We start from the raw sequence: 7,736 nt of genomic DNA on the forward strand, positions 1-7,736 counted from the left end.
CTCCCCGGGACTGTCACCCCGACCTCCGGCGCCGGGCTCCCCGTCCCCACCCACGCCGCGCGCGTCCTCACGTGACCCGCAGCCTGCTGCTCCCGCCGCCTGCCGCCAGCCCGGAGCCCAAGCCGCGGAGGGAGGGGCGGAGCGACCGCGCACCCGGAAGCGACGTCACACGAGCCCCGCCCCCGGAGGCGTGGACAGGGGCTCGGCTAGGGCTCTGGCAGCTGGCTTGAGCCTGGTTTTGTGGTAAGAATTCTTTCCCTCCGCCCTGCTTTATTCGTATACATTTAGAGAAACTCGGGCTCGAGATTTGGTTTGCCGGACAAGGAATGAGAACGCGACCATTCCCGGGAGGAGCTGAGGCCAACGCGGGGGGCTGGTCTCCCGCTTTGCATCATGGGACTTGTAGTTTGCACCCGCTTGGTTCTGGTAGGTAATAGGTGGTTTTCCAGATTTAGCCGCGCTTTAAGGGATGACAATCGATTCTGAGAGTGGGAAGACACAACTCTGCACTGCAGCCTATTTGTCCTACACAATTCACAGGTTTTCATGGGCGGAGAACTGAGATTCTTTAGTGCCTGTTTGTTTTACCATTGGGAGCAATGTCAGCTCAAGCGATACAGCCTTGGGCTTGTGAGGTGTGCGCATGTGAAGAACTGAAAGGTTTTCCGGAAAATTGTTCTTTGATAATCAAATACCAAAATGCAGCCCAGTCTACAGGCCTGTTTATCCTTAGAAGTGTGCAATTTGATAGAAACTTCATCTCATGATTTCCAAGACTTTGTAATATTCCCCAGACTGGAAAAAACTGATAGTTGTTATTATGTAATGAACGTAGGAAGATCATCTGGCTTGTGACATGGTAATGGTTTTGGGTTGAGAATATTGCTTTTCTAGTGTGAGTGAGACAAAGAGGATTCTATAGAAACAGTAGACTGAAACATGAGGTAGTTTTTGAGATAGGTTTGGCAGTCTTGCCCTGAGTTGGCAGTTGTACCCCTGAGTTCTGTAAGTGAATAAGGGTATAGAGAGAAAAGAAAAGATAAATGAGCCTTAGAACATTTCCATCACTTGTGGTAGCAAAAAATAACTGATGAGGAAAACCTGTTAGGCCAGTATCAAGGAAGCCAAGGAAAACTAAACGTTCAAGAAGTAGAGGTATACAGACACCACTGGAGGAAGAGAACAATATAGAAAAGGTCATTGGAATTGTTCAAGAACTTTCTTCACAGATTATTAAAAGGCACATACAGGATATATGTATTATATGGGTTCTTTACCTACCAGAATATCTGCTATTAGTAAATGTCTAGATTTTACTTTCAGAAAATGAACTGAACATCTTTTTTAAAAATTAAAATTGTTTTAAAAACTGTGGTGTAATTGACATATAACATTATGTTAGTTTCAGGTGTACAACATGAGGATTCTATGTTTGCACATATTACAAATTGATCCCAGCAAGTCTAGTTAACATTTTTCACCACACATAGTCACAGGCATTTTTTTCATGTGATAAGGACATTTAAGATTTACTCTCTTAGCAACTTTCAGGTGTGCACTGCACATCTCATCCCCAGGACTTCTTCTCTTATACCTGGAAGTTGTACCTTTTGACACCCTTCATTCACTTCACTCACCCTCTGCACCTTGCCTCTGGCAACCACCGATCTATTCTCTATTTCTATGAGCTTAGTATTTTTTTTTTTAATTCCACATGTAAGTGAAATCACACAGTATTGCTATTTGTCTTTCTCTGTCCAACTTATTTCACTTAGCATAATACCCTCAAAATCCATCCATGTTGTCACATATGGTAAGATTTCATTATTTTTTATGACTGCATAATATTTCATTGTGAGTTTGTGTGTGTGTGTGTGTGTGTGTGTGTGAGAGAGAGAGAGAGAGAGAGAGAGAGAGAGACAATTCCTTTATCCATTCATCCTTTGATGGACACTTAGAATGGTTAATATGAAAAAGACAAGAAATAATAAGTGTTGGTAAGAACATAAGCAAAAGGAAATCCTTGTTTGTGCACTGTTGTTGGGATTGCAAATGGGCACAGCTACTATGGAAAACACTATGGAAGTTCCTCAAAACACTTAAAAAAAATAACTACATATGATCCATTATTTTCACTTTTGGGTATTTATTCAAAGGAAATAAAAATATGAATTTGAAAAGATATATGCACCCCATGTTCATTGCAGCATTATTTATAATAGACAATAAATGGAAAAGATATGAAAACAAAGCCTTGGAAATCATGAGATGAAATTCATATCAAATTTTTGTATCCATTCATTCTTTGATGGACACTTAGGTTGTTTCCATATATTATTTATTATAAATAACTAGGGGCCCGGTGCACGAAATTCGTGCACTTGGTGTGTGTGTCGGGGGAGTGTCCCTCAGCCCAGCCTGCCCCCTCTCACATACTGGGAGCCCGCAGGCGTTGACCCCCATCACCCTCCAATCGCAGGATCGGCCTGGGCAGGGGACCCTCCTTTCCCCCCATCACTGGTTCTGCCCCCAGCCCAGGCCTGATGCCTCTGGCCCAGGCATCAGGCCTAGGCAGGGGACCCCCAGCCCCCTCCGATTGCTGGCTCTGCCCCTTGCCCAGGCCTGACGCCTCCGCCAGAGGTGTCAGGCTTGGACAGGGGACCCCCCATGTCCCCCCGATCACTGGCTCTGGTCCCCGCCCAGGCCTGAGGCCTCTGGCCCAGGAATCATGCCTGGGCAGGGGACCCCCAGCTCCCCGTGGTTGCAGGCTCCGCCCCTGCCCAGGCCTAACGCCTCTGGCCTAGGTGTCCAGCCCGGGCAGCGGGGACCCGCAGCTGCAGTGGCCCCGCGATTGTGGGCTTCGCTTTAGGCCCGGGCAAGGGACCCCTAGCTCCCGGGACTGCCAGCTTCGACTGTGCCCAGCTCCCATCGCTGGCTCCACGCCTACTTCCTGCTATCGCTGGCCAGGGCGGCAAAAACTCCTGATTCTCCAATCATGGCTCGGGGGGCAGGGCAAAGGCGGCCCAGGGCCACCTTTGTCCTGCCCCCCAGCTCTTAGCTCCCCCCTGGGTTTCTGATCACTGTCAGTGGCAGGGGGGTTCTTCCTGCTTTCCCTTTTGCCTCCCTGCATTGTGCCTACATATGCAAATTAACCGCCATCTTGTTGGCAGTTAACTGCCAATCTTAGTTGGCAGTTAATTTGCATATAGCCCTGATTAGCCAATGAAAAGTGTATTGGTCGTACGCCAATTACCATTTTTGTCTTTTATTAGATAGGATGCTGCAATGAACATGGGGTGCATATATCTTTTTGAATTAATATTTCTGTTTTCTTAGAATAAATACCCAGAAGTGAGAATATTGGATCACATGTAGTTATTTTTTTAAAATATATTTTTATTGATTTTTTTACAGAGAGGAAGGGAGAGAGATAGAGAGTCAGAAACATCGATGAGAGAGAAACATCGACCAGCTGCCTCCTGCACACCTCCCACTAGGGATGTGCCCGCAACCAAGGTACATGCCCTCGACCAGAATCGAACCTGGGACCTTTCAGTCCGCAGGCCGACGCTCTATCCACTGAGCCAAACCGGTCTTGGCACATGTAGTTATTTTTTAAGTGTTTTGAGGAACTTCCATACTGTTTTCCATAGTAGCTGTGCCTGTTTGCAATCTCACCAACAGTGCACAAACAAGGATTTCCTTTTGCCTATGTTCTCACCAACACTTACTATTTCTTGTCTTTTTGATAATAACCATTTTAATAGGTATGAGGAGATACCTTATTGTGGTTTTGATTTGCATTTCCATGATAATTAATGATGTTGAGCATCTTTTCATATATCTGTTGACCACCTGTACGTCTTCTTTGGAAAAAAATCTATTCAAATGTTCAATTTATTTTTAAATCAGATTTTTCTTTTTTGCTATTGAGTTGAATGTGTTTTGGATATTAACCTCTTATGAGATATATGCGTTGCAGATATTTTCTTCCATTTAGTAGGTTGCCTTTTTAGTTGTTGATTTCGTTTGCTGTGTGGTAGCTTTTTAGTTTGATGTAGGCCCACTTGTTTATTTTTTCTTTTGTTGCATTTGCTTTTGAAATCATATCCAAAAGTATCATTGCCAATACCTATGTCAAGAAGCTTCTAGGAGTTTTATGATTTCATGTCTTACAATAGTGTCTTTAATCCAGTTTGAGTCAACTTCAATATGGTGTGTGATAGTTATCTAGTTTCATTCTTTTGCATGTGGCTGTCCAGTTTTTGAAACATTATTTATTGAAGAGGCTAGGGGCCCAGTGCATGAATTCGTGTACCTTGAAAGGAACTGTGAGCTGCGAGGCTGAGTTGGGCACAGGGGCGGGGCTTGGTCCATCCTCCATGCCCCCACCTGGGCCCTCCCACTGCGGCCCCTGGTCCCCTGTCTGCAGGCAGCCCCACTTCCACCTCTGCAGCTCCCATGTGCTGATGGCCCTGGCCCTGCTCATACCCGCTGACAGTGTGGAGCAATTGGGGCAGGCGCCAGCAGTGGGTGCAAGCTGTGGCTGCTGCCCCAATAGCCCCACAGGAGCAGGGTGAGGTGGAGAAGCCCTTAGGGCAATCGGGGCCAGTAGCCACCACTCGCACCCGCTGATTGTGCTGAGCGATCGGGGATGGCGCTGAGGGATCAAGACCAGCACTAGGTGCCAGCAGCAGGTGCAAGCACCGGGCAGGACCATGGTGCACAGGAGCAAAGAATTTTCAGTAACCACCAGAGGCTCTTGCCCCTATGATAGCGATCGGCACCCGCCTTGGTCTGGCTCCCCCGCTCACCTGCTCCAACATCCCGCTGTGTCCAATACCTGCCATGTTCCACACGTGCCCCCTGGTGGTCAGCACACGTCATAGTGACTGGTTGTTCCGTTGTTCGGTTGTTTCGCCATTTGGTCTATTTGCATATTAGGGTTTTATATATATAGGTTGTCCTTTCCCCATTGTATATTCTTTGTTCCTTTGTGGTAAATCAATGACCATATAGATGTGGGTTTATTTCTGGGCTTCTGAACATTTTTAATAACCAAGAAAGAATACCTGGTGGTTGTCAGAGTAAAAGTTACATTATCACAGGCCATATCTAATGCCCAGTGTCATTGTGTGGATTATGTTAAGCTTGGACGCCTCTACACAGTGCACACAAATTAAATTACATACACTTAAATTGGTAGCATAACAAAAGACCATTTTTCTGCCCTTCCATTATTTTAATTTTATATAAAATATATATACCTAACAGGACATTTTAAACCCACTCAAGATACAGTTTTATACAATGATATATAGATATTGGTAACTGGGGAGAAGGGGCTGTAGGAGAAGAAATGAGGGTAAAAAACACACACCACAGCAGAAAGAAGTATGGGCAATAGGCAGTCATCTCCGGAGGTGGCTTCCCCCTTCTCTGGAACTGGTCCTTGAGGCCATGTTTATAATATGCCGCTCTTATAACACGTGTTTTTAAGATATGTGTGTTTGTATATATATATATATGTATATATATATTGATTTCAGAGAGGAAGGGAGAGGGATAAATTGATAGAAACATCAATGATGAGAAAGAATCATTGATTGGCTGCCTCCCGCAGGCCCCACACTGGGGATCAAGCCTATAACCCAGGCATGTGCCCTGACCGAGAATTGAACCATGATCTCCTGGTTCATAGTTTGACGCTCAACCACTGAGTCACGCCAGCCAGGCTAACACATTTTTTTTTTAATGTCATAGATGAGTGTGTCCATGGAGGACATTTGACCCTTGCTATGTCCAAAGATGCCCTTTCCTAGGAAATTAAAACTGGGTGGGGCGGGGGGAGACACGGGCTTGGAAGGCCCGGGAGCTGGGGTCAGACTAAGGAGATTCTGTGGTGAGAAGTTCTGCAGTGTCCACTGCGGAGGTCCCTGGTGTAGACTTGTCCTTCCCCATTCCTGTACTATTTCTTGGAGTTCTTGAGATACCCTGGTGTTCTGTCAGTGGATTTGCTTTTTGCTTAAATCCAGCCTGAGTTGCTTCTTTTGCTTATAACCAAAAGTACAACTGAAATTGGAATGAAGCCAACTGAATAGGAGTTGTAAAGGCTGATAAAATATAAAAAACTTCTTCTCAATGATTTATGAATAAAATGACATAAAAACAACTTTTTCAATTATTATTTTGGTATCATTTCATAGATTCCTCAATTTATGTATATTGGTTTCCATAGACAGTGCTTCTATTATCTTAACAACTGGGGTCTGTATTTCCCCTGTACTTCATTTCCTCACTGCCATGAATTGTAAGACTTCAGAGAAGGAGCCACGTGATCTACTCTTAGGATACGGGAGGTTACCAATGTAACAACAGGGCAACAGGAAAGCCAACTTTATTGCAATGGGCCTGTGACCTATGCAATTTCCTTAGTCTGGGGTAGGAATTATATGGCTTTTATAATGGTGCAGAGAAGACACTCTTCAATCTGGCCACTTTGATTCATGATTTTCCACTCATCGTACTACACAAGGAACTTTTTGAAAGCATGCGGAGAAATCCTAAAGATAGCAAAGATATCAAATTTCTTCACAAAATAACACTTATAATCTTAGAACTCTAAGGGACTATGATGATCCTGGGGATAAGGCTCCCTTTTAGAGCAAAGACGACTAAGGAAAACAGCAAGATCTGCCTGTAGTCACGGAGCCAATGAATGCATCCCTGACTCCCACACTGGAAAGCTGCTCAGCACACCCGGGAAGACAGCCTTCCCGAGCTCTTCCGCCCTGCTGTGTCCCGAATGTCTCTCAGCCTTTCAGGAGCAGCGTGCCCCTGGTGCATTCTCAATGAGCATTTGATGGCTTTGATGCACGAGCAGGGCCTGCATCGGGCTGTTAAGGGTGATAGGAATTGGCTAAGTAAAGGAGGGAGGCGAGGCACACCTGACAAAGTCCAAGACTTGAGAGAGGACATGAGAGAGTGTGGGGTGTTGTGGGGTTATGAGGTGACCAACCTGATTGGATTGAGAGATGTTCAGGTGTAACTGGAAATAGATGAGCTCCTCCTCTTTCCTCAAGTCCATCTCAAATACAATCTCATCAGTAACACCTTCCTGATTTCCTGCGATGGAAGCCGGTGAGCCCCTGCCCTGTGATCACATTGTATTTGGGTTGTGAGTGGAGGCAGGCATCACACTGTGCTGTGAGTACCGCGTACGTGTGCAGTCTGAGGGCCAGGATCACCTGTTACACATCGTGTGCTGACAGTAATTTCTTGGCACCTGCATAGTCCCCAAATGACTATCTGTTTTACACCTGGCCCATTCTATTTACTAACATTTTCCATAAATCCATGTAGACATTTGCATTTTCAACTTTTAGTTTAGAGAATAAAATCCACATTTTTTGAGTAGGCCTCTGTGTCCTTTCATGAACTGACTTTTATAGTCTATTTCCTCCAGATTAATTAATTAGTTTATCAGTTAACCAGCTATTTATTGAGTACCTGTCACATGCAATGAATCTCCAAGTCCAGCCATGTCAGTTCTTTCTCTTTCTGAGCCCTTCATTTTTCTCTCCTGCTCGTATTTGCTGTTCTTTTGCCTGGAATTCTACTTCTCCCATGCTGTACTTGAGGCTCTGCTATGAGTGACCTTCTCTCACGAAGCTTGTCTGATTCCCCTCTCCCCGCATGTCCTCACAGTCCGCCCCCCCCCCCCCCCCCCCCCCCCC

The 7,736-nt window shown here is 45.4% G+C and overlaps 1 protein-coding gene across 7 annotated transcripts in view; it reads right to left on the minus strand.

Annotated features, from left to right (window-relative positions):
- Positions 1-130, minus strand: part of SNX16 (sorting nexin 16) — a 25,183-nt gene extending 25,053 nt beyond the window's left edge. For all 7 annotated transcript variants that reach the window (XM_015560924.1, XM_015560920.1, XM_006759130.2 and 4 more), the window contains exon 1: positions 72-130. The gene's annotated coding sequence lies outside the window, so the exon portion shown is untranslated. The remainder of the gene's footprint in view (positions 1-71) is intronic.
- Between the last annotated feature and the right edge of the window lie 7,606 nt (positions 131-7,736).

Source organism: Myotis davidii, unplaced genomic scaffold (genome assembly GCF_000327345.1).
Source record: "Myotis davidii unplaced genomic scaffold, ASM32734v1 scaffold14, whole genome shotgun sequence".
NCBI classification, from domain to species: domain Eukaryota; kingdom Metazoa; phylum Chordata; class Mammalia; order Chiroptera; family Vespertilionidae; genus Myotis; species Myotis davidii.